Here is a 26,478-nt window from a genome sequence, read left to right on the forward strand (position 1 = left end):
GGAATAACTTTCTTGGAAATCTCTGTGACTGGCACAGAAAGACAGCCTTCTTGTCTCCTTCGGTGTGGGTGTTCCTCCTACTCCCCAAAGACTTGCAAGAACAGGGCTGGGCCCGGGAGAAAATAGGCAATAAGCAAGCAGTTTAGGCCTGTCTTCGGTTAATTATCAGCCAGAATTCTTGGAGGCAAGATCACAAGCTTAACATAACTGGTTATCTTAAGAGCAAAGTAATTTACTAAGGAAGTGTCAGGATTTACAGAGTGGATGGGAAGAGAGAACAAGTTTGGAAAATGGCCAGAACGAAGGCAGCTGTGGAGAGCCAAGAGGCAGGAAACACCGAGATGATTTTTGTCGGCAAGAATAGGTGAGCCTGGATAGACAGACATGGGTACAGTGGCTGCAGGATCACTGTCCACCAGTGGATACTATCCCCACTGGACATGGAGGCTTGCTTGGATAAATCTGAACTAGCTCTCTGCCTTTTTATCATTCACTCCAAACAGAAAGTGCTGGGCAAGAAGACTCAGGTGACCGACCAGAATCAAGTACTCACTTTCTAGTTACCTCATGTGGAAGAAGTGGGGAGCCCTGCCCCAAGGCTGGACTCCTGCCTATGGACACTGGTGCAGCAGACAGCTAGGGTTGGTTTTTTTGGGTTTTTTTTTTTGCTCTGTGTTGCTGCCTGTGCTATATGAGTTGGTTAGGATTTTGAACATTACCCCAGAATTCCAACTCTCTTTTACTGGAGTCAGAGTTCTGAATTGCATTAAAACTCACACATTATAACAGTCTCTCAAATAGATACTAGTATATGCCTGGAAGACAAAAAGTTGACAAATATCACTGCAAGACTTGAATGAGATAAGCCAAAAAGTCCTGTAGCTCACATATAATCCAGCCTAAATTGTCAGGATAGGTGATTTATCATTGTTTTTACATTAGACTCTCTGAAAACATTTTCTCCCTTAACTTGGAAAAAACTATGGTCAAAACTACTGTAGAAACAAGTTTTAACTCTAGAAATGGGTTATTTTTGCAACATTTGAAATTCAGGTAAAATGAATTAAGCCTTGTCTTTTTGAAGGGGGAAAAAAATAATACATAAAAAGCATTTAACTTTTTTGATTCCTGTACTTCTAGTGTTATTTGATCCAAAAGTTTTCCCTTAAAATGCCTTATAAAGGAGAGTTTCAATGCCTTCCCCTATGATGGAACATATTTGCAGTTGCTTTAAAATGGGCAACTTCCATGGTCTTCTTTTAGCAACACAAAGGTTTTTTTTCTGAGTGTCATCTGTGGACATAAGAGCAGAGTGGCTGCTCTCTTTGAAGGCTACTGTCCATTACCAGGTAGTGGCTCAGGACCTAAGAGCAACATAGCTTCTATGTCAGAAGGTTGCTGTCTAATTGTGAGTAATAACAGACCCTGGGAAAGTGTTCAAGAAATCACTGCCCTTGAGTGATTTGTTTGGAGTATGCATATATTCATTGTAACTTGCAAACAATAAAGGCCAGATCCAACATGGCCGTTATAGGAGACATGCATATATTTTATGAGTATATTTTATACTCACTACAAAGAAGCCCAGAGCCTCTACCTGGAAGTTAGATTGGCATAAGTCCAGCAACATTTGCAAGAAACAAGGGCCAACTGATAAGTATTAAATGTATTAGGTTCACCCTGGATTTTTATCTCCAACTGTATATTCTTTTTGTCAACATATAAATTATTCATCTAATAGTGCTTTAATTGTTTCATTTAGGAAAAGGGAAAACATGAAATAAATCCTTTTTCAACTATTTCAGGGTTTAGGATTCAGAAAGGATTTTCAAATTTTAGAAAATTTGTTCTATATTATTAATGTCTCCTTAATATTATCAAACATAAAACCTTTGCATGCTTAAGACACACAGAGGAATAAGGGAAAGAAAAAAGAAACACAAATAGGCTGAAGGCATTTTATGCCTGGCAGACAAGTACAACAAATATAATGAAAACTCCTGTTTAAAATTTTGTTTTCAGCAATGATTCTGTCTTTAAAATTCCAAATTTTTTATTTATTTATTTATTTTTTACAAATCTTCCAAGGTAGTTCACCTGAAAGGATTCCATGAGGGAAGAAATCCATTTACCAATTCTAAAACAGTAATAAGAAATGTCCAATTGCAGTTGGAAATAGACTTTCCAGCTCCTGTACTTACTTATTATGTATAATCAGAAATCAATTAAGAAAGGAATATCATGCAAAAACTGAGCATGTTCACAAGAACAAGAATTTTTTTTAAGGTAGGAGAAAATATTAACGAAGAATAGAGGCCTTGGAGTTAAAATTTCTGGATTTGAATTTAGCTCTAATATAATGGTCCTCAATTGTGGTCCAGATCAAGAACAACAGCAACATCTTAAAATGCAAATTCTCAAGCCTGACCCCAAACCTACTAAATTAAAAACATGGGGATGGTGTCCACTAATCGATGCTTTAACAAACCCTCCAGCTGATTCCCAGTGCTCATGAAAGTTTAGGAACCACTGTTATAGCATTAACCACCTGTATGACCTTGACTATGATAATAATTTTGAGTCTTCATTTTCTCATCTGCAAAATGGAGAGAATGAGGGAATAACAGTCTCTCTCCGTTTCAAATAGCTTTTGAAAAGATTTTTAAAAAGCAATTCAAATGCATGTAAAGTCCTTAGAAGAGTGCTCAGCATAGCATACGTGGCCAATGAGTGTTGGTTCTTGGTAAGTAATTCTAAGTTTAAGGTAACGATGCTGTGAAATGATTAGTTACTTTGTGTGGTTAGGTATGATAACATATTCCTTTTCTGGACTTGCAAAGTGATTTCACATACATTGTGTCATTTTATTCTCACAGAATGCTCTTGAGATAAGAGGGGTAGGAATTATAGAACTCTTTCTATCTCTATCTAATAAATATGTATTAGTTGCCTTGCTTCCATGTGCTCAGCCCTGTGCTCAGATGCTGAAATAAAATGTGACCAAGATGAAGAAGGTCCTCATCCTCTAGAAGCTGACATTCTCATTTAATTCAACTCAACCAGTGAGTGAGCTATATGGTTCTCCATGAAACATATAATATCAGCGAGAAGCCTTATTGAAAATATAGATTCTTTGGCCAGACTCCTACGAGTTTGATTCACTAGTATTGGGTTGGGGCCCTGGGATCTGATTTTTTATAACCTTCCCAGATGATACAGATACAGTGGTCCAGAGAAAAACACATAGAAAAGCCAATGAAACCATGTATCCATGTATGTAAGAATGAGTCCTTACAATACAGTGTGAGTTACCTGATAGGAGCTCAGATTGTGGGGGTGAAGGTGAAGGGGACTGTTTCTTGACTAAGAGATCTCTATCAGGCTGATCTCCAAAGATTAGATTTCAGTGATTTAAAAATAACAAACATTTCTTTCTTTCTTTTTCCCCCTCCAGAGAAGTCCTGATTATTCCCTAAACCAGTGATCCCGTGTCCTATTCCCTAGGGTTCCCTCAGATGATTTAGGGGTATTCTAAAAGTCACTCTATTAACATAGCAAAAGACACTTCAATTGTTCTCACTCAGAAATTCCAAGGGTTTTAAGAGCTCCTTGCCTGAAATGGAGACAAAGACTAAATATATATTTCTTCACAACTTTCAACATATAAATGTTAGGAACATGTAAATGTTGAAGGGATACAATTCAGTTCATAGCATTCATGGTAAAAAGCAAAGAGTGTGATGGTTGGGAGCCCAGACTCTGGGTCTAGGGAGCCTGGGTTTAAATCCTGACCCTGTCATGTTTTAGTTAGTTGACCTTGAGCAAGTCATCTTTATTTTGCCTCAGTGGACTTTAAACCAAAATTAATTTTAGCCCGTAAGAAAGAATAATACGCATTTATTTGAGGAAAAGGAGTCACTGCCTGGGAAATGCAGATACAAATATCAACCTAAACTGTGTTCCCCCCAAATTTATTTCTCGCTCCTGCTGTATGTGCATTATGGGTAACAGAAAGTGGTTGTTTTATTGATTCAGAGTCCCAGACCTGAATGCTGCCAGTCGCTGTGACAGAAGAAAGGGAAAGCTTTGAGAGTTTTGCACCAACAATTAAATGGAAACAATGCATGCACTTCCTTTCACTAAGTTGTCCGGAATTCGTCACATGACTCCACTGAACTACACAGGGGCTAATAAGTAGAATTAGAGAAGAACCAGAGAATCAGTGAACAACAACAATCATCTTGAAATTGTTTTACATATGATTAAACTGAACTTTAGTAATAAATAACTTCCACAAAATAACAGGATCAGTGAAGTACCCTAAGAAAGATAAATCCTCCAGTTTCCTGTGGCATCCATTAAAAATGAGAATAAAATGCCAGCCCCATCTCTAAGTGCTCTTTTAGGAACCTGAACTAATTCAATACAGGTGAGCCCTGTTTGGTGAAGACATAAATCCTGTTTCCAAAGAGATCATACTCCACTGGAAGAGACAGTCATGGCACAGTGAGTATAAGACAGCTCATACTGTGATACGTTATGGAGCAGAGGGATGAACATAGGAACTAAGTGATACCCAACTGCAGAAGGGGAAAGTAATCTGCAGGGTGAGTAAGGAAAGGTTCCAGAAGAGACAATGTTTGGGGGAAACCTGGAAGAAGCAGAGTTTTGCTTGTAGGGAATGAACAGAAGAGCAGTCCAGGCAGAGCCTAAAGAATGGACGTACAGCTAAGGTCCTTATTTGGGAAACCAAGAAGCCCAGCATAGTTTGTCCCTAGGTCAAGAGTGTCAGAAACTTACAGAGTACATTGGAATTTGAGAGTGAAGGACTTAGAATGACCTGCCAAGAATTTTTTTCATTCTCTTTTCCCAAGTTGAGATACCAATTAAAGTTTTTGAGTAGAATAATATTTTGGTTAGAGAGAAAATTGAGACAGTATGGAAAGAATGGAACCAGAAAGAAGAATAAAATGTTTCCAGGCTAGATCAACTAATCAGAGCAAAGAATGGCAACTATGGTTATCTTGGCCAATCATCCTAAAATTTTAAAATTACAATTGATCTTCCAAGGTGGAAATTATTATCAACCAAAAAGACCATGAACATGGTTACTTATGATGGGACATGATGGGCCAATTTAGCTACCAGTTGCACTAATAATTTAGGATAAAGATGATTAGACATGAGCATAAACAAGAGCAGATAGGATGGTCTACAATATCCACAAGATCATTAGAATGTTCCAAATATCCTCCGAATTTGAGTATTTGCATTGGACAACATCCAGACCAGAAGGATCTTTTGAACAAACCCATCATTTGACAGACAATAACACAAACAGAAATGGTGTGTAAGCACCCAATTCACACAGTTTTCAGCAGACCCAGCTCTAAAATCCAGGTCCAATCATAACTCTCATAGACTGGGCTTGCTATATGTAAAAGTGACCCTTAATGTTCTCATAGAGAACTAGTTCTTTTGATGCCTTTGGCCTCCATTCATAAATAATCTGCTCCCTGTGACCAATGAGGTGTTCTCTATTTGCTTCTGCAAAATGTAGTTTACAGAATCCTCATAGGAGCCCTCACCTTCATGTGAGTCTGTGTACAGAAGAGAGTGTATGTACTGAAAAGCTCAGAGAATAAGAATTTTGGGTAATGATGTATAAAATCCTTAATGTTTGCTTATACAGTCACCTCTTGATTATCCTGTAATGGATTATATAATTTTCAGATAATCCGTGCTCTCTGTTTCTGTTTTATAAAGAAGGTTGCAGCAACGAGGAAAATATGTACTTTTTTTTCAGTCAATTCTTCAATGTTAGCAGTTCTTCATATTGTATGAAATAGGACCCTTGCATATACTAGTTTCTAAATTCACATTTAAAAAGTCTTATGGCAGCCCTAACCGGTTTGGCTCAATAAATAGAGCATCGGCCTTCGGACTCTAGGGTCCCAAGTTCGATTCTGGCCAAGGGCATGTACCTTGGTTGTGGGCACATCCCCAGTAGAGAGTGTGCAGGAGGCAGCTGATCGATGTTTCTCTCTCATCAATGTTTCTAACTCTCTATTCATCTCCCCTCCTCTCTGTAAAAACAAATCAATAAAATATAAAAAATAAACAAAAGATCTTATGGCAGCTGTGGCATCTATCTGTGGCTTCCTCTTCTTCATTGAAATGGGAGACCAAAGTATAAAAATATATATTTTGATTAAATATATAGTTTGATGCTTTTTATAAAATAAGGCTGTTAAGCTAACATCAAGTGGTGCCAACAACTTACGTAACTGGTAAAATTCAAAATGGAAACCTTATGTCCAATCCATGCGATGATCAGTACATTTACATAGCAGGGGTTAAAAGTTGTCAGTAGTCTCTTTTTTAGGCTATTTCATCTATAGCCACAGCTTTAATTACCACCTACATACAGGTGATTTAAAAATTTATGTCTCTTTAGAGCTCAAGACCTGATTTGCTTTAGAATTTAAATCTAAATTTAAATAAAAGGAGACCTTCAGCATCCAAAAGTCCTATGACTATCATACCTCAGTTTCTTTAAAATGACAGGTTCTATTTTAAAAGGTAAAATTGATACTCTCTGAAAAATGCTTGAGGTAAACAAGGGAAGAGAGAGGGTTGTGAAACTCAAGTTGAAGAGAAAGAACTGATAAAACACAGTAGTGAGGGAAAGAAAGGATGAACTTAGACATTAGCAAACTTCAAAAGAGCTACTTGAAAGTGGAGATGATATGCATTTGAAAACATCCAAACGATTGGTCAAATATTAAGGCTTGTGTCCTTTGGAGAATTTTTCTTTATGTGCCTAGCATGTTATTGATGTGTAGCTCCATGTGTCATGCGGATTGATAGACTCCATTATTTTCCAATTGCCTCCTTGACATCTCCATGTGGATACTCCAAAGCTACCCATTTCCTCCAAAACCAAAGTCACGATCTTTATTTGAAAGCTTACTTTAGGTTTTCTATTGTATCATAAAGATACCATACATATAGCTAATTAAGTAGAAACCCCTCTATCTTCATTATCTCCATATTCAATCCATCACCAAGTACTATCAGTATGTACCTACTTCCAAACCCAGGCTTCAAATCCTTTCAATACTTTCTCATTGCTATGAAAAGTCTAGTTTGGACTTTCCAAGGTCTTGACATGCTTATTGGTCAAATCTCAACTTTCATCCTTCTGTCTAGAATCTCTTCCCTTTCAGTCCTTCCAATATACCATGTTACCTACTTCCCTCTCCTGGAATATTTCTATATAGAGGTGGATCTTGCAATCCATAGCAATACCTAGAAGGGGCCTCCAACTCAGAATTTTGGAAACACAGCCTCATTATTTAAGAGTGATTAAGTTATATCTTGAAAAAAGGAAACTACATCCATTTAATGAATAGTTAATATAGCATGAATATAGGATATAGCTTTATTTTCCACTACTACCAATAATAGTAATATCTCACCCAGTAAAGTGTTGCTGCTTGTGGTTTTCAGGTAATGTAGTTTTACATTTTATATCAAGATTTTGTGCAAGTTATCCTATTTGTGGAACACTTGAAGAAGTGGATTAGCCTGCATAAAGCACAAAAGGGGAGAGGGCTGGTCGCACCACAGTGCCAGAGTTCCTGAACAGCTGAAGGAGAAGGGGAGATTCTCAATGCTCTAAAGCTCTTTGGTTTCAGTATTAGATGCCTCCCGGGACCTTGTATGTGTTTTAGTTTTCCCCTCAATCTACTAATTCTCTAAGAGAGCTTGATCTTGTCAAGGTAATTTTGCCAACCGTAATACTTTTCAGGGATATAATTCCTTAGACAGAAGGGTAGTGAAGCTGGGACACCCTTTCAAATATAACAACATTTTTTCAAAATCAACCAAACAAAAATTAAACAAGGCAGATGTGATGTGAAGACTGTGATAACAAAAATATCACAAGGCAGAATCAAATGCCCCGTTGAAAGTTCAAAGCTAAAGGTAGTACAAAGGATGGTATCTTTTTTTATGCTCAGGTGCCTCCATAATGTCAAGCAAATGATACTAGCTCTCCTACCTGATGGCTCTGTCACCCCATTCTCCACTGCCCAGTCTTACTTCCCCTGATATCGAGACAAAGCTAAGTTTCTGCTCTGGTTGGCAAGAGACTGTTGGTGACAACGCCTTCTCATTATGGAAAAGAGTCTTCCCTGCTATGACTAGGGGAATGCCTATCCCATGCCAGTGTTGTCTGTCATCCACTCATCATCAGCTTCTGCAGCATACCATCTGCCTTCCAGGTACATGCTCTACATTGGGAAGACTGAGGGCAACGAATTTGGTCTCTCCACTGATGTTGTTCTGAATTGACTCAAGGTCATAGACTCAGGGAATGTGCTTTTAAATAACACCTTTCTGCAGAGATTTCTACAATGACAGCAGTTTAAAAAATTCTGGCTGAGTCCATGACCAGGGAAATGCCTCTTCAGTTTCATGATGTCTTGGCTCAGTATCTCTGAGTGACACAGGATCTATCAGACAATTCTATTGTATATTAAACTCTGGCTTTTAGATAAGGGTATAACTTCCCACTTGTTTATCCTAAAAACCCTCCAATTTCTCAGCATCATTAACTTTATACAACTTTGTTTCTAACATATGTAAACTACATTTCCTTTTCTACTTTTTATTTCCCAAGCACAATAACATAAGAGTTTTTATTTTGGATGTTTTAAGCCATCCATACACAGATCTGAACATTGGTATGCACATGTCACTGAAATAACTAGATTTATAATATTTAACAATCTATCATTTGCCTTGAGGCTGTGCCTGAATTCAAAGCCAAAGGGAATTCATACTCTACAGTGGTAGGTATCCCTGTCTCCTTGGTTGCACAGATGGGTAATTAACTAGGAATTTCTGGGTGGAAAGATATTGTTGTACTATCTGTGAATTTTGTTTACCCCATTCCAGATCTTTCTCTTAGCATGGACTTCTAAACCTAGCATTTGTGAGAAGGGAAATCTGATATAATGGTGCTAAAGAAGGTAATGGAAAAGCCATTCTTCATGCTAACTTTCCTCCGACGCCATTTACTCACATTAAAGTTTAAGATGTATAATGTCAAGTGAAAGGGATCAAAACTCTTTTTGGCCATAAGATTTTGAAGATAGCATTAAAAACTTATTACTGTTTGTCCATAATTTGCATTAGCAAATGATTCCCCTTGTTAAGCCTCTCTAATGAAACCTGCTTGTGATTAGGCTCCATGCCAATGTGAATGGATGACCTCCTAGAAAAATAAAAGCTCTATAACAGAAAATAAGGAAGAGAATGAATAATAATAGCCCAAGGAGTGAATCTGTGATAAATCTGGTCCCAGAAACTAATAATGAACTTTGCCTCTGTGATCATGACTGAGTCTTGCAACTGACACTATGAGTCCAGATCTCAAAATATCTGTAGGAGGATCATACGAAGAGTATCCAATTGGAAGTTTGTATCACATGAGATCTTCTGTGCATTTTCCTGGAGTCACTAATGCAAGTGACTAATACAAGGGGAAGACAGACAGCAGCACTTCAAGCCTTGTCTAGCTTGTACTTTGGAGTATTTGTACTTTGTCCTCTAATAGCCTTTGCTCTGAAAATCTTCCACCATCACTTTGCCAAACCCTGGTTCATGCCATATGTCATGCGCAGCAATTATATCAGGTAATAAACTCGTGTTCCTGTGATATGCCCTCCCCGACCCCTAGTCACTGGCATTGCCCACAGAGAATGGTTAGGCCCTTCTCTTTGCTGCAAGGACCTCAGCTCAGAAGGAAGATGATTCATGTAATTCCAGCAACTGGCTATTGCAGCTACAGAAACATATTTCTTGGGTTTTCCAAATACACATGGCCCACTTTTACCTCTTCCTATTATTTTCTCCAGGATAGAGAAGGCTAACTCTAAAAAAGAAAAGCTAATGAGCTCATATGAATAAACAAATAGATGTAACAGTACACGTGTATTCTAGTATACACATGTATATGCAGACATATATGGTAACAGAAATGTTAGCCCTCTCCCTTAAGATGTTAGGAATATAAAAGAGAGAAATTGGAAACAAGTGAAAATCACTAGAAAAACTGGGGGCTGGGAGGGCTCACACATGAAACTGGTGGTCCCAGGTGGCTATGCATTCATGGAGTGGAGGCCCCTCAACCCTCCCCAGGTGGGGGGAGCTCCCGCCTTGTCCGCCCTGGGCTGAGCGCAGGCTGCCCGCTAGCATTCCCTGGCCTGCGCCCGCCTGCCTGAAGACTGCAGTGGGCAGAGCCTTGTGGATTTTGTGTTCCCCTGAGTTTACTCAGGTGTGAGTATAAAACTGACGGCAGTTGGAAAAGGTCAACATTACATATTCATTTTATTTTAAATAATTGATGATGTTTCCTGTCTCTGCTTACATTAATTGCTCTCAGGTGTTAGAAAATGGCTCGGTGAGTTGCCTTTTAATGTGTTTCTTCGGAACAACTGTGCGGCTGCTCTTTGGAATACTAAACGCAGCAAGTGCTGTGCAGGACTTTCGAACTGGAGGTTAGCAGAGGGGAATTACACCTGTGCATTGATGCTGCCTGCCTGCCGTGTGGAGAAAAGGGATGTTTCTCACTACACAGCCCAGGGTATGAGCAATGACTTTATCCAATCTCAGAATAAGACTCATGTTTACCCAGATTCTTCTGCTTGGATGTGGCAGTAGAAACCAATTTGATATTTTCTGGTAGTGACATTAATAATGGAGCATGAAATACAAAGTCATTTTTCACCATCCATCCGCGGGGAGATATTTTCTCTCAAGTACAACGCATGAGGATCTTTTCAAAGAACGCAGAGCCTTCCAGAGGAATGAAATGTTACCTTTTAAAAAGTCTGATCATACATATGGAGGAGCCAGTTTCTCAAAACAATGTTGATGCTGCTGCTTTTAAAAATATGAATAGCCCCACTCATAGCCATATATAAAAAGGCCTGTTCTTTTTGTTCTGAATGCTATTTTAAGAAGTTGGGCAAACAACACAGCTGATTCTAAGGCACTGCTCCATTTGTACCTTCTGCATGGATGCTTCTAGGAATCTATTTATAATGTATATTTACTTAGAGGAGATGAAGAAACTTACTTTTAGAACACGTTTCTGTGGTGCGTGCTTCCAAAGAGGGACACTAATCAAGTCCAAACTGGATCAACTGCGAGGCCAGCTGAATCTTAGAAACAAAACAACTGGCTTGTGATAAGGGGCAGGTAGCGCTGGGAAATACCTTCAGGGGGCAGTAGGATATACTTGGGGTGTCGTCATCCAATCATTCTATGTGCAGCTAGCTAGCTCTGTCCTTAGCAAACCTAGGACCCCACTGCAAAGGCAGGACTGTGGGTCATCCACCTCCCTCTTGCCTCCTTTCAGTTTGTGGGTCACATAGAAGGAAGACCATGAGAGCCCTAAATAATGTTCAGATTTGAGGCCTATACTTTTTACATTTACATTTACTTTTTACATTGTTCTCTGTCTAAATTTTGATTGATTAGAAAACAGATTTCCTAGCCATTGTAAGCCATAACCTGATCATTAACCTAATCATTGCATACATTGCCTACAGACATACACCAAATATATGTGCAATATTCAAATATACAGCTAGGTGTGTTACTGCACACACACACACACACACACACACACACACACACACACGTCAATACAACAGCTGTTCAGCATTATTTACAATATATTGGCATCACTGCTGACCTAAAGAGCTGAAGAAAATAACAGGCCATATTTTCAGCTTAATAAAACCCTGCAGTAGGAAACCCTTTATGAACAATTACAAGCATTTGCTGGGAATACATTTGCTGATTTAACAAACTGGAGAGGACAAATGTTTAACATGCTGTCATAATGATGTTCAGATGCTTTGCCTAGTATTCGTTGATCTGAGATAATGTGTTCTTGCCCAATCATTCTACAAAGCGGCAGCAGAAATAAATAAATAAATAGATGTAATGTGATGTGCTCTCACAATAGCAGAGCTGCTGACTGCCCCTGACAGATGGAAAAAAAAAAAAAGTCAATATGATGTCTGAGACAGCCCAGGCTCGGCGCTGCAGAATAAATTACATGATTCGCTGAATGCCTGGGCTTCGCTCAGACATACAAAAAATTGGAAAGATAAAAGCTTGCATTGGCTTCAGATGATATTTACTGCTTGATGGATTTACTAGCAGCCCCAGTACAGTCATACTGTATTGAATTATTGGCCTCTATTTAGCTGTGTGTCCGTCGGAGCTTGAGTGTCCATTTAAGCGTAAGTGAGCTGGAGACCCGCCAAGCCGCTCAGAGGCTCTGGGTACAGGGGAAGATGCGAGCTAATGGCCACCAGCGCCAAGACAGGGAGCCCGAGGACACTGGGGGAGGCAACGACGCCCAGCTACAAAGTACTTCCTTATCAATATTAATGCCCACATCAATATTAATGGAGGCGGGCCTGCACACTGTTTTCCAATGTGCCTTGTTTTCTTTGTATTTTAACACAAATGGCCAGAAATGACTGTGATTTTTCTGTCTTTCTTGCTCTGAATGGAAGAAGGAATTGGGAAAAGACCATTAGTTTTACTAGTACTACCCATTGTCACAGAAGCAGGCAAAGGAGGCTAATAAAATGCTGGCTTTAAGGGGTATATGGTTGCCAATAAAATATATGATTAGAATAGTAATGTAGAGTTCAACAGCTATTGTTATGGATTCTTCATCGCATTGCACTATGGTGGTTCAATTGAGAAGTAGCATTTCATGTACCAGAAGCCCATGAGGGAAGTTGCATTATCTTAGCTTCAAAAAAAGGAGGTGGCGTGTGGGACAAAGGGTATGTGGGAATGCTCTGTACTTTCTGGTCATTTTGCTGAGATTCTAAACTGCTCTAAAAAAGTAAAGTTTATTGATTAAATGAACATACACACAAACAACAGAAAGGGAGATGTGTTGGGTGGAGGAGGGACAAAGAGAGCTAAGTGCATAGAGCATGAGATTGAGTCTAAAATGCAAGTGAACTGAAATTGTGCACAATGTGTATACAACGGGGAAGCAGAGGCCTGGGGGAGACAGGGCTGTCAAAGATAGGCCAGGTCTGGCTATTATTCCCAGGTTAATGGCTATTGATGGAAGAGGTCAGGGGAGGGTTACTGAGCCGGGCTCCAGAGCCATATCCATGGTGAGCGTTCTCAGACATCTGTGCATGCCAGCTGACTATGCAAAGTCAGCCTTTTCAGGAGGAATTTTTCTAAAAGCCCCACATGGTTTGGTGGAGTGTCAAGGATCAAACTGGCTAGATGTTCAGTACCCGCCCCACTGAGGAGTCACTTTCAGACAAGTTATTAAGCATTCCTGGGCCTCCCTGTAGCCAATTTCAAGAAACGAGAATAACAATACTTTGCTAATAAGGTTGTTGTTAAGAATATTGCAATAATGTATAGAATCGCTTAACCCATAGGCATCAATACCTGGTGTTTATTCTTATCATCAACATAGCAACAACACTACTGACTTTATAGCAGTGTAATTAAAAGGCCCAGCCAACTAGTGTCGTGAAATAAGCAGACCAAGATGAAGAACGTACTTTATTACTACCAATAACTACCAAAGATGATACTGTTAGTAGCCTGAAAAATCTGCAGACTACAGGCTACAGGCAAGTCAGAGCTGTAGACCCCTTCCAAAAAATACTATGTTGCAGAGAGAAGGGCAGGAGTGACTTTGCATTTGGCAGCCACTGTCATTTGCCTGGGAGAGTGACCCTAAGAGATCCTTAGTTTCTTGGCCAAGTGGCCTGGTTTGTTAATTTGCACCCTATGCCATGCCAGGATTCAGTAAGCAGGAGCCTTTCCACAGGGGAAACACATGGCATTGTCATGACAGAAACCCACTGTGCTGCCTGGTGACAAAAGAATTTCATGTGATAGCAGAAATGTATATATCATCCCTGGAACTGATAAGGAAAAAAGTGGTTCTGCATTTTTATTAATACATATATTTGTCCAGTCTATAATTTTGTGTTACTAATTCTACAGTGAATGGCTTCTTAAAAAATGACAAATTGAACCACTTTAATAAACAGTTGTAAAAGGTAAAATATTACATGTAAGTACCACATCTGACATCAAAACCAGCAACAATAAAGCTTTAATTTCATGTTCTCATATAACTATCATGCATATAAATTTAGAAACTTCAGTTTTTTATTAGTAGCTGTGTGAAAGTTGACTGAAGATTAGAATCCTCGGCATGTACGATGTATGTCCAATCAAATATATTAACATCTACTAATAGTCACTGATAGATAGGACAGCTCAGTTGAAATCTATCAGTAATTAGAGTTAACACTGGAGGTGTTAACAGGACCCATTTAATGACTGTGCTAATTATTCTTCTCTGTGACAGACCCTGGCACTTGTTTGGTTTCTAGTTGGGACAAAGATAGATCAGAGACTATTAGAGTAAGGAGGTCATCCAGTCCAGCCCTCTCATTACACACAAGCATAGATTCACAAGGTCCAAGAAAATTATGGAATTGCTGGACAACTGCTGATGAGAAGTGCTGAGAATAGAGTAAAATTAAACTAGTATGGTGTGAATATTTAAAAACTGAACATAGAATAATGGCGAGACTATAACAAGTAAGAAAAAAAATGGCTAGCATCGAGATTGAAGTGATTAATAGGAAAGCTCCCTTGGGATCAATCAATACTAGACTGCTATTCTCCAATTTATTTATTAACAGCCCAGAAGATAGATGAGGTGAGAAGTAGTTGAATTTGTTGATGACAAAATTGAAAGAAGATAGTGAACTATTGTAGGGGAAAAAATTAAGGAAACCACTACTAAAGAACAAGCAAAAAAAAAAAAAAAAAAAAAAAAAAAAAGATGGGAGGTATTGGTGTCTCCTTGGACTTCCCTAAAACTCTTATTCTATTCCCCCTGCTTGGCTAATTTGTGCCTTAATGTGACACCCAGAACCAAGCAAAGCTAAAAATTTCCAAAGGGGTGCGCCACCACTTATGCCCTTCACATGCAAGACATGTTCAAGAAATTTGGGATCAGAGAATGGAACCCCTTCACTCTGAATGATCAAGATAGGTAAGAACACGTAAGTGTTTGGCGCACTAAATGTACAGCTGCCTTGCATTTTGAAAAATTTCTTGGAAAATTTAAGTTGTGAGTGAATGTGGAGCCTCCTAAAATTACTCATATTCCCAGCAATAGAATTTGCTAGCAGGGATGAAGTTATTCCTTCCCTTTTTAGCCCTAGTGACCACTGGACTCTAAGCCATCTTTCCCTCTTGGTCACTCTATTGTCACTGGTAACCATGATCCCCAGGGATGGCTGCTAACACAGGACTGTGGGCTCTGACAGCTCTCTTATATTTTAGGAGGATGTGAAAGCTTGGGAAGAGAGAAATAGCATTAAGGGTCATTCAGGAGTGATTGAGAATTTCTTCATGTGATTCATCCTGATTTGCAAAGAATTTTTATGGCTTATGAGAAAATGATTTGATTTTGTACCTCCATTGCTTCTTCAAATTTAGTGAACTAGAGCTCCTTACTGATATGTTGATGCCCTGAAGAGCCTATTGAGGCAGGGTTTCCACTTTTTTTCTGAAAAATACCTATCATTTCTTTGGATGGGAGACCAAAAGATTAATGTCCATTAAGAAGGAATCAGAGGATAATAGAATTTTAATACCTTCAGCTAGTCATCTTCTGGCTATTAAATATATATATATATATATATATATATATATATATATATACACATATATACATATATACATATATACACATATACATATATACATATATACATATACACACAAATGTATACATGTGCACATGTACACAAATATACATATATGCAAATATATGTGTGTATATATGTATACATACATATTTCTCTAGGAGGTGAGTAAGAAGTGAGCTTCTATAAATGCAGAGAGATCACATAAACTTGAATCCTTCTAAAATAAGATTTATAAAATTTAATTCTACTAAAGGCCATTGTAAAAAGTAACTAGAGTCAGAGTCTAATTTTTGCAACAATAATTGACCTTTGAGGAAAATAATGAACTCTGAATGACAACCTGTTTTCTCATAGCCAAGATGCAGCACTTTAAACCATGCTATGCATGATGTTCAGTTCTGGCACCCAAGTTTCAACCCTTTCACTAAACTCTGTGATATACATCATGGATGCCCAAAAGGTGTTGGGAAAACAAAATGGACCATAATCATAAAAATTGATTCTTCAACTTCATTATATCAAGGTATCCACAGCAGTAATATGCATATGCATGTCTGTTATTTGAAGGAGAAAAAAAGAAGTGTTTTCACATCTCCTGATATTATGTTTCTAATTGAATGCCTCCAGATAAAGTTAGATATTGATCATTGTTGAAAATTACATAGAATGGCTTCATCACCTAAGAGCTTCTTTGACTTACTGAGTCATTAAATATAGGTGACCTTGAAATTTCCAACTCTGTTAGATATGAAATATAATTACTTTACAATGTTATTATGAGAATACAATGAGGAAACAGACACACATAAACACTTTATAAGTTACTAGAGGCCTGGTGCATGAAATTCATGCATGGTGGGGGGGGGGAAGAGGGGCTCCCTCAACTCAGCCTGCATCTTCTTCAATCTGGGACATCCCTCTTACAATCCAGGACTGCTGGCTCCCAACTGCTTGCCTACCTCTGTCTGATTGCCCCTAACCACTCCCCTGCCAACCTGATTGCCCCTAATTGCTCTCCCCTGCAAGACTGGTCACCCCTAACTGCCCTCCCCTGCAGGACTGGTCACCCCTAACTGCCCTCCCCTGCATGCCTGGTCCCCCACAACTGCTCTCTCCTACAGGCCTGGGTTCCCACCAACTGCCCTTCCCTGCAGGCCCCGTTGCCCCCAACTTCCCTCCTCTGCTGGCCTGGGTCCCCTCCCAACTGCCCTTCCCTGCAGGCCCCGTTGCCCGCAACTTCCCTCCTCTGTAGGCCTGGTCCCTCCCAACTGCTCTCCACTACTGCCCATCTTGTGGAGGCCATCTTGTGTCCACATGGGGGCAGCCATCTTGTGTGTTGGAGTGACCATCAATTTGCATATTTTATTAGATAGGATAATATCCTATATACATATAAATGCTATTTCTACAAAATTGTATGTGCAACAGTGGAAATTCAATATAACTACATCCTACTGAAAATTTTTTTTCTGAAGAATTAAAGGGATTTTGCTAGGCAAGGAAACCCTGAGTGGAAGAGCTCTACCTTATAAGAATCTCAAGAGTAACACTATAATTGTGAGGCTCCAACATGAAAGGGAGAGCTATGATCATATGCAAGGCACACATATATTTTAAATGGGATATTGTAAAGGGAGAAATCTTCCCCAGTAGAATCATTCATATGTAAGGAACTAATGAGATCATCCGCCAAAGATAATGAATCCATTAGTTGAAAAAGAAATCAAATTGTAAATCTATGCCCTATATTTACACTCTTATGTATAAATATTGAATGAAATATGAACAAAAAAAATGCCTCATCTTATCACCCATGTGTCCAACTGAGCCATTTTCAAAGTAAATCAAAAATCTGATTGAAATTATTTCTCGTTTTCATGATCTCACTGGGAAGAGAAAGGATTTTCTTCAATAGTCTGTTGTAACTCTGTCATTATGCTGTAGTGAGGTAATTTGCTAAAACAGCTGCCTCTAATGAGTAAACCTTTCCATCTGGCACATCCAATATAGACACAAACAACCTCATTAGTTAAGAAAAAAAGTAAAGAAGAACTCTATTTCGTGAAGAATTCCATTTTAAGAAGTGTCTCTTAAAACTTACAAAAGCTGAAATGCATTTTGAGTGGTTGACCATCTCTGTTTCTTTTGGTGGAGTCATTCTGTCTGTTCCCAGGCTAAATACGTACAAACTTGGCCCAAACTTTTGCCATGTTGATAATGTGTTGTCTCTGGATGGATTACAAAATAATTCAAGACATGTTTATAATAGAAACATCCAACCAAAAAATAATTAAACAAAAAGAATGCTGTTATAATATGTTAACTCTGGAAACTGGAAGGAGTAGATAAACATATTTCTTTATATTTTTGTCTCCCTTTTATTTTGAGAAATTATTCATCTCTTAGTGTTAAGTGTCATGGTCCATTCAGAAATCCATGACACCTCACAGTCCTTTTACTAACTTCTCAAAGAGAGCTTTGTGAGTTGAATAATTAGTGGAAAACTGCAAAATTCTACAATCTTCTTAACTGCTAATTATTTTGGTTTAGTTCTTGTAAAATATTAACTATTTCCCTTCACCATGTATGTGTTATTATTTTTCAGCAAATATCTAGGCTTGGATTTGAGTGTCTACATTGTCTATTTTACTTCATTTTTAACTACAGACATTTTGGCTGGTGAATCAGTGAAGCATAGGACACTCAATTTTCCCATTTCATGAAGTTGACTTATTTAGTCTTAGAAATCCAATCATAGCTATTAATCAATCTCCCAATATTCTATGATTCCTAGGTAAAAATTAAATCTAAACATAAGAAATTGTGTAAAATAAGTCAAATTTTATTTTAGGGTAGATTTCATAGCTCTGATCTTCTGAGGACATTTTCTGACCAAAGGCTAAATAAATGCTCATTAAAATGGAAGCCAGAGTTCTGGATATGATGGGGATTTTTCAGTCCAAATGCTGGCATTTGGTTGATAGATCATCATGAGATGAAGGAGATAGGCATAGTGTTGGCAAGCCTGAGCCTCCTGCCAGAAGGTTATCAGCCCTTTTGGGGAGATAATAATAGAAGCTTTAATTTTCTCCCTGACTCCTGGGTATAATGTAAAATTAATGTGCACCATGTCAAGGTTATGGCAAGGCACTGTTGTCTAGAATAGAAAACGGTTTGCTCCCCACCCTCCAGACACTTCTACATGCTGTGATAATGCATGATTGAAAAGCAAATTTCTTTGTCATTGTCAATAATGGTGAGCTGGTAAAGGATATTTTTTAGCACTAATTATGCAGGAGGAAGTTAACAGTCCTTAAACTCCATTTGAAAGCAAAGTTGTTTATCCATAAAACAAAAATAGCTCCCCCTTATCTAACATTAATGTAGTAAAAGGAAATTCAAACAAAAACATTTGTTCAGCAACTGTCCTGTGCATAGTATTGTTTCTAATTATCTGGAGGTATAAGGAACAGTAAACAAATGCACCTGCCTTTCCATCATGTGAATTTTAAATCACTGATTTTTGAACTCTTATCTGATCCTGCAATCCTCTGACCAGAACAGAAATCTGTTTTTGGTATGTGTGTTTTGTTTTGTTTTGTTTATCAAGAACTTTGCAGATGAATTTTAAAATAAACAGTTAATAGATATTTATAGTTCTACCTAAAAAAGATGAAGAAAGCTTAATACCAACATGTCATATACGCCATTATCATCCAAATTTCTGATAGGTTTGACTTTATATACAAACTCATAGGTGGAGAGAAATCCTGGTATTTATATGACAATGTGACATGTTCTTTGGGGATAGAATGTAGAGTTAACATTTTCCTAATGTAAGGGATCTAAAAAAGTATTTTTCCCCTACATAAGTACAGAAAGAAAGAACCAATGGGAAATAATTTTTTTAAATAAATTAAAAAAAACAGAATTAAAAAGTGAGTTGCAAATATAAAATTATGGCAAAACAGTATATATTGTATAAAAGCCTGTGTCCAAAGTAAAATATTTTAGCAGAGATGAAGACATAAGGACAATAGGCCTTGTTATCTGATTTGAAATTTTGCAAGATGAATATGGATCCCTTTAACATATGAAATGCAAATCCAAATAGTCTTCCAAGGGTAAATTGATTTTAACTGTCCACATTCTCTCTACTTCTCTCTTCAGTAATGAATAATGAGTAATATTACATGTAGATTAGGCATAATACTAGAGTTCTGTATAGAAGACAGAACTCAAGGAATATGACATGTAAGAGCCTCCTTGATGTTTATTAGATATTTGAGAAAATTCAAATAAAAGGAGACCTAAAATTAAGCTTAAAGAATTAGCTCAATGTATTAATAAGGAAAAGTCAGGGTAATTTTTAAAGTGGTCTCAGCTTGACACATTTATATGTACGGTACCAGTTGCTCAAGCTACAGATACTTTGAAGAATCCCTCCCAGGGTCATTCTACCTTGTCTCCATATGGTAGCAAGGATATATTAATCTCCTCTGGCTGCCATGAAAAAAAAAATAGCCCAGACTAGATGACTTAGACAACAAATACTTATTTTTACAAAATACCGGATGCTAGTAAAGTAAGTAAGTGTCTTCTTGGCTTGTAGATAACTACCTTCTCACTATATCTTCATATGACCTTTTCTTCATGGAGAGATCGAGAGAGAGAGAGAGAGAGAGAGAGAGAGAGAGAGAGAGAGAGAGAGAGAGAGAGAGAGAGATATTTCTGATATCTCTCCCTCCGCCTGTAAAGACTCCAGTTCTATCATAATAGGGCTCCACTCTTATAACTTCATTTGCCTCCATAAAGGCCCTTAATTGCCTCCATAAAGGCCCTATCTATAAATGTAGTCTTATTTTGTTGGTGCTTTAATATTATGAGTTTTGTGGGGACACAATTCAATCCATCACAGGGTCAGGAAACCACTGAGGCAGGACCACATGTAGTCCATGGGTCACCTGTACGTGCACTAGAACAAGGCACTCCTTCATCCCAGCAGATGTGGTCCTAATGCTGTGCCTTAGGGTGGGCAGCCACCAAATTTGTGGAATGAGACACAGTTTCAATTATAGCCCCCCGATTACCCTCTTAGTTTTCTACAGGGCACAATTTATACAACCAAAAACTGGATATGAAGAATCTACAAGAGCCTGTGGCACCTTGGGACATCAATAATAACAAGCAAGGCTTCAGCAAAGATAATCAGAAGCTAACTTTCAAATATTGCTACAATGCAAACCAATCTTCAAAAATCTAACTTCCATGTTGGACAGCTAGTGGGCAATCTGTCGTGCTAAACATAAAATTCAGATGACACCAGACTCAGGTTCAGATTAGAACAGGCCCCAAACACCCTGGTGTTTATCTGAAGGGAATGTGGGGACTTCCTTAAGGAATAGAGAGTGTGCCTAGGATCCAAGCCAAGTATACACATATCCTTAGATCACGGTAGCACAAAGTGTGCTTCCTACTGAAGATTAATCTAGTCTTCAAGAAACCTTTGTCTTGAAAAATACTGGAGTTTTGGCTTGACTTTCAGGATTGCCCTGGTTGGAGGCTCCCTGAGGAGGGGGCAGTAATGAACAATGGATAAGACCCCAGATGCTGACGTCAGTATATCTGAATTTGAATCTTGGATCTACACCTTTCTGGCTATATGATTTTGAACAGTTTACTTTACCCCCTATGCTTCATTTGTAAAATGGCCGTAAGTATACTGTCTAGTTCAAAGATTGGCTATGAAGATTAAATAAATTAGTACATGCATATAATCCTTCATCCAAAGTACACGTATATAATCCGTCATCCAAAATTGTCCAACCAGACAGCTAAAAACCTAAAGAACTGTCAAACTTATTTGACAGCAAAACTTGACCCAAACTGAAATTAGGCTAATATATAATCCTTATTTGTCCCACTGCATGTTGATATTCATATTTTTGCCTCAGATATATGAATGTGTTTGCCTCAGATTCAGCTTGGTGTATAAATTTATATGTGGTATGCTGGCCTTTCTAAAATAGGAAAACACAAAGTTAGCTCCAGCAGTTGCAGATAAGGGATTGTGAACCTAGAACACAACTAGCACTTAGCAAGTCTATTTTAAGTGTGTGCTTTTAAAAGTCTATCCCATGAATAGGAATCCCACATATAGAAAGGAAGAGCAATGATCCTAGCCATTCCATAGACTTGAACTTTAAACTATAGAGTCAGAGAATAATAAAGCGCAAAGCAGGCTGAGAGGTGATTTATTCCAGTCACACATTTTGCAAATGTCAAAAACAGATATTGAGCTCTTGGCCATAAAGGAGTAATAAGAACCAGATTTACCCTCTCATCTAAAATAACCAGAAAATATATAAAACAACAGTTTTCACTATGACATTAGTCAATCAAAACCAGTGATCCCACAGAGATGGGAACAAATAAGATGAGCTCTATGATTGCCAAAGGGAGGAGAATCCTAAGCAGAGCTCAGCAGGATTCTTGAATTATGGGTATGGAGCTGAGAGGTGTGAATTCAAGGCAGCTAGGGTTTGCAAGTCAGAGTACCAGAGAGAAGAGAGGAGCATAGAGACAGAACTTTGGAAATCAAGAACGGGTCCCTGAAGTATTACATGGATGTGAAGAAACTTTCCAAGACTAGGGAAAGGAACCCAAAAGAATAAGAGGAAACAGTACCCAGCACTTAAACAGGACTGGGAATGGTGCCTGTTCCCATGAGCCAAAATAAAAAAAAAAAAAATCAAGATTTATGGGGCATTGGGTAAAGTGACACAAAAGGGACTTTCTTTAATAGTAGGGAATAATTGGCCCTAGACTGAACACTGCTCTGGCTCTGCCTAAAGTATCTTAAAAGCAAGATCCAAATGGCTGAAGTTGTTTCCAAGTAACTTAAATGAGTCCCAGAACAAAGATCAAGAATATCTATAGAAATAAAAAATTATCATGTATGAAAAAAACAATGACCCATAATAATTAAAAGGAAGCAATCAATCAAAACTGACCCAGACATTTTCCAATTCCTTTTACTAAGAACAACTAAAAAGTCTGCACATTATGTATAGCACAAACATAAGAAGACTCTAGAAGGCAGAAAAAAAAGAAGGCAGACCAGCTAGAGAACTCAAGATCCAAGAATATGGTGATGAGTTCCTTGGGTTTTCTTTTTGCCTCATAAATCCCAGACTTGGTGCTGAACAACAATGCAAGCCAAAAATAGCAATATCTGCAGACAAAAAAAAAAAAAAAATCTTCAGCAAAAGTCTCTTCTTTCTAACCAAAGGATCATAAAAGGAGCAACATAACAAGAGAGAAAACTTTAGACAACAGCCTCTCTACTCCAAGCAGACATCGCAGATAAAAACTGAAGTTCTACTCCATCCATGACAGTAAAGGACCAGTGAGAACCTAGGTTTGTATCCTTGTGAGCCCTAATGGGGCACCATAGCACCACTACTGCGTATGGGAAATCACAGAAGGCCAAGAAGGAAGCCAGGTCTTTTATCACCACGAACTAGTAACAAGCCTCCATTTCCCATGATATCACTGGAGACCAGGTGAGAAGTTAAAATTCCAACTACCACCTTTAAAAAAAATCACTAGCCCCAAAGAGGAATGTTTATAGTGATAAAAGGGTCGGTCTAATAAGACCTAGCACTCTTTAATGTGTATGCACCAAACAACAGAGCTCCAAAATATATAAAGCAGGCTGATAAAACTAAAATGAGAAATAGTCAAATCAACAATGAATATTTCAACATGACTCTCAACAATTAATAGAGCAACTATACAGAAAACCACCAAAGAACTAGAAAAATGCAACATCAACCAACAGAATCTAATCAACTTTTATAGAACACTACATCCAACAAAAATAGATTACACATGTTTTTTAAGTGTCCATGGAATATATACTCTGGCCAAAAATGTAAAGGAATTTAAATAATGCAGCATGCATTCTCCAACCACAATAGAATAAAACTAGAAACCAATAACAAAAAGGTAATAGAAAAATCTCCAAACACTTGATAATTAAACAACACAGTACTATTGGGTCGGCAACTAAGTAATTGCGGGTTTCACACACATATGGCTTCAGTTGAATTTTTAGGTTTGCAGACGTAGTACAAATGTAAAACACATTTTGTATTTGATAGTTGGCTATTCAGCTGTTAATCAGTAAAAAAAGTTTTTTGATCTGTTTTGTAGTTTTTGTTTGGCGTTCGTTGAAAAATGGAAAATCAAAAGGAACATTTTCGTCATATTTTGCTTTTTTATTTCCGCAAGGGAAAAACGCATCGCAAGCTCATAAAAAGTTATGTGCTGTTTATGGTGACGAAGCCTTAAAAGAACGGCAGTGTCAAAATTGGTTTGCCAAATTTTGTTCTGGTGATTTTTCACTCAAAGATGAAAGACGCTCTGGTCGTCCAGTTGAAGTTGATGACGCCCTAATCAAAACAATAATCAATTCGGACTGTCACAGTACAACACGTGAGATTGCAGAGAAGCTTCATGTATCACATACATGCATTGAAAATCACTTAAAACAAATTGGCTATGTTCAAAAACTCGATACATGGGTTCCTCACGAACTGAAAGAATCACAGTTAACGCAACGCATTAGCAGCTGCGATTTGCTAAAGAAACGTAATGAAAATGATCCATTTTTAAAACGACTGATAACTGGCGATGAAAAATGGGTTGTTTACAACAATATCAAGCGGAAAAGATCGTGGAGCAGGCCAGGTGAACCAACTCAAACAACATCAAAAGCTGAGATTCATCAAAAGAAGGTTTTATTATCAGTTTGGTGGGATTACAAAGGAATTGTCTACTTTGAACTCTTACCACCCAACCGAATGATCAATTCTGATGTCTACATTGAACAACTAACAAAATTAAACAATGCAGTTGAAGAAAAGTGGCCCGAATTGACAAATAGAAAAGGTGTTGTATTCCATCATGACAATGCAAGGCCACACACATCTTTGGTCACTCGGCAAAAATTAATGGAGCTTGGTTGGGATGTTTTGCCACATCCACCATATAGTCCTGACCTTGCACCATCTGATTACTTTTTGTTTCGATCTTTACAAAACTCCTTGAATGGTAAAAATTTCAATAATGATGATGATGTCAAATCGTACCTGATTCAGTTTTTTGCTAATAAAAAACAGAAGTTTTTTGAACGTGGGATTATGATGCTGCCTGAAAGATGGCAAAAGGTCATTGATCAAAATGGGCAATACATTAAAGAATAAAGTTATTTAGTTCCATGAAAAAATTGTCTTTGATTTTCTTTAAAAAATCCGCAATTACTTAGCTGCCGACCCAATAAATAATCTATGTGTCAAAAAGGAAGACTCAAGAAAAAATTTTAAAATCTGGAAATGACTAAATTACACTTTTTCTTATTTAAATTTCTAGCTGATAGTTGCTCAAAAATAAAAAGAATGTAGTGTAGGGTTTATAACATGTATAAGTAAACTATCTGTCAAGAATTGCTTAGTAAAAGAAGTCAGGCTAAAGGGAGCATATATTATACGATTTCATTCTTATAAATTTTCCAGAAATATACACAGTAGTGTACAGACAGAAAGCAGGTTAGTGTTTGCTTGAGGATAACAGAGAAGTGGAGAACAAGGAAGAAGGGGAAAGATAACAAAAGGGCAAATGGAAATGATGACTATGTTCCTTACTTTAATAGTGGTGATAGTGTCACAGGTGTACGCAGATATCAAACCATAAAATTATATATTCTAAATATGTGCAGTTTATTGTTTGTCAATTAGACTGCAATACAAAATTTAAAAATATAAAAATGAAACACAGAAATCACCTAAGGTCATATCACTTTATATAATTGTATACATATTCACTTTCTCACTTGCTACTTTTAAAATTAAGCAATTATATATTTTGTGTACTTAAGAATATTTCAGTATTTACTTGCAGAGATTTTTATACTTCTCTATAATTAGACTGTAGTCTGTGTGGCTCCTCTAAGTATGTCCAAAAGCTGTAGACGTGATAATGGGCACAGCCAAGATAGAGCATAAACAAACTAAGTGCCGCCAGGGATCAACATCAGCTGCACATTCTTTAGCTGTTATTTTTAGGTGAATGAAATTAATGTGAATACCAAAGTGTCTCTGTCTTTCAATGTGGATGTGAAACTTTCATCCAGTGCCAAATACTGAAGTGGGAACTGGCCTCCCAAAGTTGTTTTTACTTGTAAGATTTCAAGTAGATGTATTTCCATGGTTGTTAAATATCAGCTTCTGGGCATTCTTCCATAATTTTAAGACAGCTGTGAAAAGTGATTCTTAAAGTGTGGTCTTGGATATTTTTATATAGCTTCTTATGGTTCATAAAGTCATTGAAAGGATAAATCACAGGACACTGTGGGCACTTACACATCCTTCTAACTGCCAGTTTGGATCTATGTTACAAGTCACAAAAGACAGACAACATTGCTCTTCTCCTATAGCATTAATGAATAAAAAACTCAAACTGGATATAATGAGGCTGATTAATTATGAGTAGCCACTCTTGCACTTTTTTTTTTCTCAAAGTGTTCTGCAAACCGACTGTACCAGAACCATCTGGGGAAATTGTAAAAGAATTAAAAACCAGATTCCTACTTGCTACCCTAATT

Source organism: Pipistrellus hanaki (assembly GCF_964339955.1).
Source record: "Pipistrellus hanaki genome assembly, chromosome: 4".
NCBI classification, from domain to species: Eukaryota; Metazoa; Chordata; class Mammalia; order Chiroptera; family Vespertilionidae; genus Pipistrellus; species Pipistrellus hanaki.